The sequence below is a fragment of the Perca fluviatilis genome, unplaced genomic scaffold (assembly GCF_010015445.1).
Source record: "Perca fluviatilis unplaced genomic scaffold, GENO_Pfluv_1.0 PFLUV_unplaced_scaf_2, whole genome shotgun sequence".
NCBI classification, from domain to species: Eukaryota; Metazoa; Chordata; class Actinopteri; order Perciformes; family Percidae; genus Perca; species Perca fluviatilis.
The window spans coordinates 410,454-422,630 of NW_024375613.1; the positions used below are offsets into that span (position 1 = coordinate 410,454).

General features: G+C 43.0%; 1 pseudogene; it reads right to left on the bottom strand.

Annotated features, from left to right (window-relative positions):
• LOC120555172 overlaps nucleotides 1-12,177 on the bottom strand; it is a 194,946-nt pseudogene that overhangs the window by 30,563 nt on the left and 152,206 nt on the right.

The following is a 12,177-nucleotide window of genomic DNA, read 5'->3' on the forward strand; positions in this document are numbered from 1 at the left end:
TAACCAGTGAAGTGCTGCTAAAACAGGCGTGATGTGTGCTCTTTTGTTAATGTGCATTAAAAGCCTTGCAGCAGAGTTCTGAACAGTCTGGAGACGATAAAGCTGATTCTTACTCAGACAAGTAAAAAGACTGTTACAGTAATCTAAGCGTGAAGAAATGAAAGCATGAATGATCATCTCTAATTCATCCTTAGTGACAAGTGGTCTTAACTTAGAGATATTTCTCAGGTGGAAGAAACAGTTCCTAACTAATAATTTAGAGTGGTGATCCAACGACATAGCTGAGTCAAAACCACACCTAAGCTCCTGAGACTCGGCTGGACAGACAAGCCTAAGTCCCCAATATGATGCTTTATCTCAGGGATACGACTTTCCAGGGGCAATAATTAGAGTTTCTGTTTTTTCTGAGTTCAAAAGCAGAAAGTTGTCACATAACCACTGTTTGATACTAGACAAACAGTTTATTAAAGATGACAGTTTGGAGAACTCAGTTTCCTTAAAAGAACAGAAAAGTTGGATAACATCCGCATAGAGATGGGTACGATATGTCTCTAAATTGACTAATTATCTGTCCTAAAGGAAATATATACAAGAGGAACAGAATAGGTCCCAAGACAGACCTCTGAGGTATCCCACACGCACAACACTGCAGTTTCAGACAATATCTGATTAACATGAACACTAAAACGCTCTACCAGAAAGGTAGGATGAGAACCATTTTAAAACTGATCCAGACATCCCAACCAGATCACGAAGTCTATTTATCATAATGGTATGATCGATAGTGTCAAATGCAGAAGAAAGGTCCAATAGGACCAAAACTGTAAAATCCTTTGAATCAGCTGACATCATAATATCACTAGAGATTTTCAGGAAGTGCAGTTTCCGTAGAATGCCTTTTACGGAAACCAGACTGGAATTTTATAAAACAGCTCGTGCTTCTCTAAGAAAAGGGTGAGTTGCTCTGCTACAACTTTTTCTAAAATTTTTGACATGAAAGGTAGATTTGATATTGGCCTGTAGTTCTTAGGTTGAAGTGGATCCAACGTGGGCTTTTTACAGGCGCGCTTAACAACAGCATGTTTCAAAAAACTAGGAACGACACCAGTTAAAAGTGAGGTATTTAGCATCTCAACAATGCAGGGGCCAATGGAGTCAAAAGCTTGTACAAATAGCACAGTAGGGACCACATCCATAGGACAAGATGAGGGTTTCAAAGTATGTAGCAGAGAAATTATGTCATTCAGTGTCACAGGTTTAAAAGTGGACCAAAAATGAGCGGGAGACAAGTCACAGGCAGAGTTCTGAGGAAGTGATGGTAAGATGTTGGCCCCTAACATCTCTGATCTTATTCACAAAGAAGTGGAGGAATTCATCACAGTCCGATTTAGAAGACACACTTAATTGTGGGCCAGAGGGAGACACTAAAGCATTAATGGTGTCAAATAAAATTCTGGGGTTATGCTTATTTGAGGATATAAGCTGAGAAAAGAAACAAGTTCTGGCCTTTCTCAGCATCTCGGTTTAAAGTAACCCTTAGATCCTTAAGGTGAATCCTATGAACCACAAGTTTAGTAGTCTTCCAGAGACGTCCAACTTTTCTACAATTTCTCGGTAAAACTTTGGATTGTTTCATCAATCCAAGGACAGGATTTTTTATGAGGTATAATGCTTGATTTAACAGGTGCTATTTTATCTAAAATTGTTAAACACTGAGGGCTAGATTTATCGCCGTTTGCGCCGGTTTCCAGGCGCTTAATTGGTCGCAAAGACGGACTAAACGGATGCGGGCTATTTACAAACAGCGCCGATTCGGTTAAAATCGCAGATTGTCTGCCACATGAGCGCGAAGAGACAAGGCGCTTTCAATATGCGTCGTGGGAGGGTCGTGGGGAAAGTGGGAGTTCCACCCAAAAGGTGGGAGGATAAGCGCAAAGTGCACCTAATTATATATTCCGTGGTATTTACAAAGACTGTCAGTAAGAGCGCCCTCTATTCTGCGGGGAAATTCTCGCCTCTTAAAAGCAGGTCCAAACCAGCCGCAGTCGAAGTTTCCTCGTAGACCTTTGTGCCGCTGGTGAAATGGCAACAGTAATTTGAGCAAGACGAAGACATAGGCGAGGCTGAAAATATTTTTAACAGAAGAATCACACTTTGTCAGTGAACACAACATCATTTAGCGTTACAGATCAAGCAGCCATGCAATATTAGAGTTACTGGAAGAAATCAAAGATGAAATTGAATCTCCCACTCAGCGGTTCACATCCCATTCAGCAGTTGTTAAACTCCTCGCTACATTACAAATATTGGCATCAGGATCATTTCAAACAGTCCTAGCATCAGCAGTGGGAATATCGCAGTCTGCACTCAGTCATACCATAGCACCAGTACCGCTTTGCTACAGCGCAATTTCGATGTAGTGGGCGGAGAAAGACGCTGATTGCCTGATGGGTGTCAGGGTTGATAAATACTACAGCAAAAATGTGGAAGCGATGCGCGCTTATTACCGAACTCGCATAAACGGACGCAGCGCAAAACGCGCTTAGTGTTAGTAAATCTAGCCCTGAGTATTAAAAGACTGGATAAAAACATCTGCATCACTGCATCCCATCAGAGAACATGGGTCGAACAAGGCAGAGAACTTCTCAGCAGCATCATGATTCATAATCCGCCTTTGGGCCCTAATTCACAGGGCGGAGGATCAAGAGGAAAGTTAATCTCAAAAACACACAACTATGATCACTCACAAGAACATCTTCCACACGTGCATTTGCTATATCTAGACCAAGAGAGAAGACAAGGTCCAGGGTGTGACCCTTAATGTGTGTAGGTCCAGTAACGTGTTGAGTAAAATTAAAAGAGTCTATGATAGAAAGGAGATTATGGGCTGAAATATGTGCCACCAGAAACTGAATTTGAATCATTTATATTTGAATTTGAATTGCTAAACTTGAATAATTGCATTGAAAAACTGAATCTGAATAGTATAATTTGAAATTGAATTCATTCGTTTGTAACTGAATTCCAATAAAATTTGATCTTCACTGGAAATTCAACTCTCTATATATCCTCACATTCCGTTCTCACTATTCAGATTCAGATCATGAAATTCAATTTCAAGTTACTGAGACAGACATCCGGGTACTTGGAGGATGAAGGAAGAGCAATCGAGCGCAGATCGATAGGTAGAGTTCAGTAGAGTGGCGCAGGATTAGCACTAAAGATGCCAAACGGTTTATGGATGTTGGAACGAAAGAAATGACAAAAACAAAACAGCAAGGGATAAAAGTTCACAGGTGAGAACGTGTTTTATGATATATATGGCGCCTTGGACCTGCAATCTGAGCCCGCGCGGCAGCGGGAGGTGGTGAGTTCCGGTCCGGCCGCAGCGTCTCTTTCCCCGGGCGAACACGCCCCGCTCGCTGCGCCCCGCCTCCCGCTGATCCAGATCGGACCGGCCAAAGACAGAGTGGTGATCGGCAGGATCTTCCACGTAGTCCAGGACGCACCTGTATGTAGATTTCGGCTGGAAGTTCCACTGCTATTGGGGGCCGGGCGGCCGGAGAGAAGCTAAAGCGGGGCAGCAGAGTCCGTTGCGGAGCTCACTGCCCGCTTCCTGGAAGCCAAAACCGACACCACGCTGCTGGAGGCCCGGGCCGTACTGCTGGGACAGCTTGAGGGAAGGGAAGCCCGGAGAACTAGAACCAGGTCTCAGCGGAGCGGATTGTCGAAGCCTGCTGAAGTTTAAATTACAGGTTTCCTAAAGGGAGTCTGGCGGGACTCGGAGTGTGGACATGATTTTAAGTCTCGTTAAATAAATAACTACATGCAGAAATGAATGAATAAATAGGAGTGCCTGGACATTTCAGTCTGTTTAAACTTCACTTTGAAGCAGAACCTCTTAGTTCAGAAGGGTGCAGTTTCTGTTTGGACTCAGATCTGTGAACTGATTATAATAAATATTCTTTTATAAACACATTAGTCTCTTTGTTTTGTTTGTTCCTGCACATGATGATAAAGCTACACTTTTAAATCACAAACAAAACTAACTTTAATATGTATATAAACGCTCTAAGGAAAGAGACAAAACGATCAGATATTAGAGTTGATTAAAAAAGACTCGTTTTAATGTGGAAACATCTTGTATAAACTCAGGGGACTGGCTCTTACATCACATTGTATTGCAGGCTTGGCGTCGGATGTACAAAGTAAACCAATGCAATTCAAATGTTTAAATTAATTAACATGTATTTTCAAATATGGATAGTCACACTACTTTGCATGCAGTAGGCTAGGCTAAGGTAAGTAGCGATAGTTCATTTTAAGTTTACTTAAGTGGAAGAATGTGACTAATAAACCTAGGCCTACTAACACCAGGCATTACATTTTCAACATTGTGAACAGGTAGATTATATTATCTATGAGTCTCTGGGTCAAGGCGAGGGCTGTGCTCCAAAACGTTTGTGCTGGCCGAAGAGGAGTCCTGTGTATCTACGCCAATGAACTCTACCTATCGCTTCTGCTCGATTGCTCTTCCTTCATCCTCCAAGTACCGGATGTCTGTCTCAGTAACTTGAAATTGAATTTCATGATCTGAATCTGAATAGTGAGAACTGAATGTGAGGATATATAGAGAGTTGAATTTTCAGTGAAGATCAAATTTTATTGGAATTCAGTTACAAACGAATGAATTCAATTTCAAATTATACTATTCAGATTCAGTTTTTCAATGCAATGATTCAAATTAAACAATACAATTTCAAATTATGAGATTCAAATTCAGTTTTTCAATGCAATTATTTAAGTTTAGCAATTCAAATTCAAATATAAATGATTCAAATTCAGTTTCTGGTGGCACATATTTCAGCCCATAGGAGATCAGCAGCTGTGTTACATGTAGAATCATCAATATGCAGGTTAAAGTCTCCAATAATTAAGACCTTTTCCAGTTTGTTGATAGACGATAGGAAGTCAGTAAAAATCAGTAAGAAAGACGTTTGCGGGGCCGGGAAGGGCAATAGATCAACACACTATAAAAGTGTTAAAAGAACCTAATTTGAGCATCTGGGATTCAAAAGAGGAAAAACTTTCAGAGTTTATGGCTCTACATATGAATCTGTCACGATGCACAGCAGCAAGCCCACCTCCACGGGCGCACATGCCCGCGGCCCCTGTAACAGAGCAGCCAACAGGACAGAGCTCATTTAAATGAACAAACTCATTTTCCCTTCCCTTGCCACGTTTCTGTAAGGAACATAAAATCCATATTCTCACTAGTAAAAACTTGCGCTGAGAATAAAAGTTTTATTAGAAATGGAACGAGCATTGAGCAAGGCAAGCCGTAATGATGGTGGCAGACCGGCATCCTCAACAGCTGATTGTAACGGAACGAACGTAAACAGCCGACGCGGTCACGTGATCTCCAGCTGCGGTAGCGGTCAGTCTCTGGTCAGACAGCACAGCAACAATCTGTATCGGCAGTCTGGGCAGGTCCACGTTCCCACCAGCACATCACTGGGACAGAAGAGGCACCCGTCCAACGGGCAGAAACATCCGTGGGTACTGCGGCTGGGGAGTAGGCCTAATTCCACCAGCTTCCTGGAGGGAAACCAGCCGCAACCACCGGGACCGTTTCCGCGACAAGGCCAGAGAACCCCGTCCATCGAGAAAGATCGCCTGGTCTTGACCTGAGCTCCAGCTCTGCAGCCCCTCCGCTCCGTCGTCTTCTTGGGATTACCAGGGCTCCTGGATGTAAACAGGAGCCGGTACTCAGGTGAGGAGGGAGACACACGAGGGGGGCGGAAATGTTTGTCGGAAACTTTCCCCAGCTATCAAAGAGTCCTTCCATAGACACTCTTATGTCCAATAACGATCGTCGATCATAAGTCCGAGTAGCAGAGATGCAATCGTTAGACGATAGGGCTGATATGACAACAAATAAGACGAGTACAGACATGGAAAGTTGACACAGATGTGATGCAGCAGCGGCCAAACCAAACACTTGCTCTCAACATCAACCTTCACGGCTCTGTCCCTTTTAATACAGAGCATCTGTATTAGCGGACCAGTCGAGCTTACTGTCCAAGAGTACACCCAAGTACTTGTAGGTCTGCACAACCTCAATGGCCTCCCCTTTATGCAGACTGGCTGACAGGTTGGCTTTGACTTCCTAAAATCCACCACCATCTCTTTAGTCTTGGTGGTTTTCGGAGGAGACAGTTCTTATTGCTCCAGTCACAGAAGTCCTCCACAAGGTCCCTGTACTCCTCCTCCCTCCACCTCGCACACATCGCCACAACAGCCGAATCATCGGAGTACTTCTGGATGTGGCAGGACTGTGAATTGTACTTAAAGTCCGATGTGTACAAAGTGAACAGGAACGGCGCCAGAACCGTCCCCTGTGGAGCCCCGGTACTGCATTCCATCGACCCGAAACACACTTCCCCAGTTGACAAACTGCAGCCTTGATGTTAAGTAGTCCGTTATCCAGTTGGTCAAGGGGGGGCCACCCCTATACTTACGAGCTTGTCTCTCAGTATAAGGGGCTGGATGGTGTTAAATGCACTAGAAAAGTCAAAAACATGATCCTTACATAAGAACCAGGCACATCCAGATAGGCATAGGCCCGGTGCAACATGAAGAGGACCGCATCCTCCACTCCTATATGTTCCTGGTAGGCAAACTGAAGGGGATCTAATTCTTGTGCAACCGCGGTTTCAGGTGGCGGAGGAGCAGCCGCTCAGAGTCTTCATAATGTGGGATGTTAACGCCACTGGCCTGTAGTCATTCATCTCCAACCGGGCGTCCTGTTTTGGGCACTGGTACAAGACAGGATGTTTTCCACAACACCGGGACTTTCTCTGTCTGTAGACTCAGGTTGAAGAGGTTATGGAGGGGCTCCGCTAATTGAGTTGCACAGTCCTTCAGTAGTTTTGGGGACACACCGTCCGGACCTGCTGCTTTCCCTGTATGCAGTCTCCTTAACTCCGCCTCTCCTCTCTATTGTTAAAGACAGAGAGCTGGTCAGATGTTGCAGTATCCACACCTGCTGATGACAGGTGACAGCTCCCTAGAGAGAAGACCAGGATGGCAGAGTCGAAAGCAAAGTTGTAGTGGGTGCTGCAGACACAAGTTTGGGGTTGCCGCTACATAGCGGGTACACCAGAGAAGATGAAAAAGCAGCAGCAGAAGGGGTATTTGAAGTGGCGGGCGTGACATTGGGTGAGACCCTCCGGCTGGGTTAGGGCAGCGTCCGCCCCCTGTCAAACCTATTGTAGAACTGTTTGAAGTCATTGGCTTTGTCCACATCTTCCTCAAAAAAACCGGCCATTCTTTTTTTTTAAATCAAGTGATGTTTCTCATCCCCTTCCACACCTCTTTAATGTTGTTATCCCGTAGTTTCCCTTCCACTTTGTTTTTATAGTCCACCTTTGCCTGCTTCAGTGTCCTCCTCAGCTCATGCTGCACCCTCTGAGCCTCACTCGGTCTCCATTCCTAAACGCCGTTTTTCTGATTCAGGAGCTGTTTGATGTCACTGGTAATCCAAGGTTTATTATTAGCAAAGCAAGCAATTAGCAATACGCTGCATCATTTCAGCAGAGACCCAGAAATGCCGTCTGGTCCAGCGGCCTTCCTAGGGGCAGGTGGGTGAGTAAAAGACTCTGTACAACATGCTGGTCAATAGTGATTTTTGGGGATTCAGTGCAGGTAATGAGTCTAGAGCCTCTATTTTATCCTACTAGTACGTCGCAAACAAAACCTTTCATAAAAGTTATTTAATTCATCGGCTTTTTCCCCTCATTAAGAACACTAAGACGTGTTTTAGTAATTGGATCCAAAAGCTCTGAGACAAGACCGAGTAAAAAGCCGTCAGATTCCGGAGACGAGACCAAAACCTTCAAAGAGGGGTCTTGAGACCCAGATCGATATTGAGAACTACAGCACTGGCCTCAGCCTTCTATAAAGACTCATCACTGCTTCACTTGGTGAAATCTTCACATTAGAAACATGTCAAACCTGTATTAATATTAATATCACTAATCATTATCAAAAAGACCATATTACCAAACTGGAAGGACAGAACAAAACTGTCCACAAGTCACTGGATCAGTTTGCTACCAGACTTTTAAATATCATCTCCATGTGAATATGTAAATACAGTGGCAAGAAAAAATATGTGAACCTTTTGGAATTTCATGTTTTTCTGAATAAATTGGTCATAAAATGTGATCTGATCTTCATCTCAATCAAAGGGATTGACAAACATAATGTGTCTAAAATAAACAAATTCAGATCTTTCATGTCTTTATTGAACAATCATCTTGGTGTCATTTTGACTGGGCGCCACTTCTTGGTAGAGTAGCAATAGTCCCAAAGTGTCTCCATTTGTAGACAGATGAATTTCTAAAGTCTTTGAAATTACTTTGCAACCCTTGCCAGCTTCATGTAATTAAACAATTCTTGATCATAGATCCTCTGAAAGCTCTTTTTGGCGACGCATGGCTCACATAAGTGTGTTCTTCTTGTGCAGCGCATAACTCCAAAAGTTTGAGGGCTTTTTATCAGTCAAAGTAGCTGTAGTCCACACCTCCAAACTCATTATCTTAACGAGACTCCACGTGTGCTAAAACCTGACTCCAATTAGCTTTTTGAGGTCATTAACTCAAGGGGTTCACATACTTTTTCCACAAGCACGATGCATTTTTTTTAGTTGTTCTCAATAAAGACATCAAAGATCAAACAACTTTTGTGTTATTATTTTAGACACATTATATGTGTCGATACCCTTGACTTAGATGAAGATCAGATCACATTTTATGACAAATTTATTCAGAAAACCATGAAATTCCAAAAGCTTCACGTACTTTTCTTGCCACTGTATGTAGGTCCATGCTCTCAGCACTGAGGGGGAAACAGCATGACATGTTGAGGACAGCTACAGTTCACTGACTCTGTGTGTTTGCATATGTGTCCTGCCTCTCTGCTCCCCGCCGCTAAGAGGCCAGTGTTGATCATTTAAAACATACACAGAGTATACAAAATACAAATATAAAATAGTGCAAATGGCCAGGTGGCAGCAAATAAGTCTATTAAAAAATACAAGATAGCAAATATTAAAAACTTGCAAAATAAATGCAGTTATTCTGTGTTCAATGCCTGTTTGGCATAGGGAATAAAAGACTTCTTTTATATGTTCCAGCTGGTCCTGGGAAGTCTAAATCGAACATTTTGAAAGATTTGTCAAGAAGTCAAAGTGTTATTGAAAGATCCTAATCAATACCCTGATAAAGTGATTGATCCATTGATGAATAGCATCATCAGAGTAATCCAAGTCCCTGTTGGAGTCAGTCAGAGCATTTCCATAGAGAGCCACTTTGCATCAGCAGCACCATGCTCCAGTGCTCTGGGAGTGTTTATAGTCCTGAGAGTTGAACACTGGATGACTGACAGCTGTCCTTCATCACAACAGAAGACACAGAAATCCTCCTCATCAAAAACATGACTTTGATCTCCGTCCTCATCTGGACTCTCCTCTGCTGCTGCTTCACAGGTAAAGTCCAGAGAATCAAACTCCTCTCCTCTCTCATAACATCCGGTCCCTCTGAAATGAAGCCGACTAAACCCGGTGCGCTGCTTTATGTTTTGTCTCTCGTATCCTCAGAGTCCAGAGGCCAGGTCACAGTGACTCAGCCTGGAGCAGTGAGCTCTGCTCTGGGAGGCTCCGTCTCCATCAGCTGTAGGACCAGTCAGAATGTTTATAATGGGAACTATCTACACTGGTACCAACAGAGAGATGGAGAAACTCCTAAACTGCTCATTTATAGTATTAGCTCTCGACAAACAGGGATTCCAGATCGTTTTACAGGCAGTGGATCAAACTCTGACTTCACTCTGACCATCAGTGGTCCAGACTGAAGATGCAGCAGTTTACTACTGTCAGAGTTATCACTATATCAACAGTCAGCATGTGTTGACACAGTGAAAAGCGGCGGTACAAAAACCTCCCTCAGTCAGACTGAACAGAAACTGAACTGACTGCTGCAGCTGGAAGCTACTGCAGAGACTGATACACTTCACTGAGGACACACACACCCACACACACACACACACACACACACACACACACACACACACACACACACACACACACACACAAATACAATAAATGACCAAGAGTTTGTAAACATAGTCCCATTACAGTTACCAAAACAACGTGTTTCATTATTAGTTTCATTGTGGACACAGACCTGTCTGAGTTTTTTAATTATTATTTTTTCATCCTGTATTTATCCAGGCATGTTATTTAAAACACATATACATTTACAATGGCAGCTTTGCAAAAGGCAAAGCCTCTTAAGAGAGGGTGTAAGGGCTAAAAGAGAAATGTCAATTTCATTGTCATATTGTCAGTTAAAAAGATGACAGCAAACATCCAAACATTTCCAACACCTCCACTACTTCCACCCAATCACAGCAAGCAGAACAGAAATGACATACAGTCTAGCACACAAGCATGGTGTCAAACGACGACAGAACACGAGCAACAAACACAAGCACTAATTCAACATGCAGAGCTAAACAGCAGCAGCAAGACAACAACAGAGAGAAGACAGTATTTGTTTTGGGAACTTTGAACAGAATATGATGAGAAGAACGTGTGTCAACTTATATCGCTAATGAAACAAACAGGGGTGGGCTCTTACAGTTTTCGCCCGTTGCTTGAACAGTATAGACACATGCTTAAACCAAAGTAACATAACTTGAAGTTGTTGTTACTATACCTTAAACAAAGTGTAACCATACCTTAAACAAAAGCGCTGCTTTGCACTTTAGTTGCAATTCTGTAACACACTTGCTGCTTTCTGCAACACACTTGCTCCTAGACACTACACACTATTTCATACATAAGACACTTAGTTCAAAAATGAAATCTCAGGGTACCATTGGGAAAACACATCTATTCAAAATACAACACACATTGGTTAATTGAAAAGACGTAGACACACACCTGAAAATACTTACTTACAAAACGGAACACCAATCAGCCAGCTACAAAAAGGCCTCAGTTAAGGCATTTTGAGAACTTTGCAAGCATGGAGGCAGGGAGAGCTAGAGGCAGAGGAAGAGGAAGACAGAGATAGAGAGAGAGAGGAGGACGTGGTCGAAGAGGCCACGCAAGGACCATTATTTCGGATGACTTAAGAGCAACTTTGGTGGACCATGTCATAAACCATGGCCTGACTATGAGGGAAGCTGGGCAGAGAGTCCATCCTAATCTAAGCCTGTCTCAGTTTCATCCCTAATAAGGACATTCCGACTGGAAAACAGGTATGTCTTCAACTCTATACTCTACTCAGACTGTATCTAGAGTATTTACAGTACTGTACCATATGACGTTACTGTATCACATGTATTGTATTCCAGGGTGGCTAATGCTCCTTTTCCAACAAAAGTGGTAGTTTTGTGAAACATACCGTGATAACGTGTTGAGATGTTTCAGTACTGTGTATGGTAAATACAATAAAGTTCAGTGTACACAGTACTGTAAAAAATAAGCAAACGAGAACAATTTGTGGTTGCATTTTTCTACAGAATGGCTAGAAGACCTACTGGGGGTGGACGCCAACGCCTGTTCACCCAACAGCAGGAACTTGCCATAGTGAACCTAGTCAGAGCAAACAATGCAATCCGTCTCCACCAGCTACAGCAACAAATACTTGCAGATAGGCAAGTATTCAACAACATGAATCGATAAGCATTACAACTATCAGACGCATCTTGGTAAAGCACAACATGACCATGAAGCAATTGTACATGGTCCCATTTGGGAGGAACAGTGTGAGGGTCAAGGAACCCCGACATGAATATGTACAGGTAAGTGTTTCAGTCCTTTACATTTACAATAAAGAATGGGTGCGGTCCAGTAAGAGATGAATAACTGGATTAGTACCACATAGATACATTCCAAAGCTAAACCGGTACCGTGTGTGGGGGGGTGGGTCGGTTCTGTATGTGTAGTAGTGTAGGTGTGTGCTTTGAGTAAAGCCATCCACAATATGTATTTTTTGTTACAGAGAATCTTGGACATGGATGGAGCTGCCCGCTGGAGAATGTATTTACTTTAGTGACGCGCTGGATTTAACCTAATATAATTGGCCAAAGGGCATTGGGGCGATC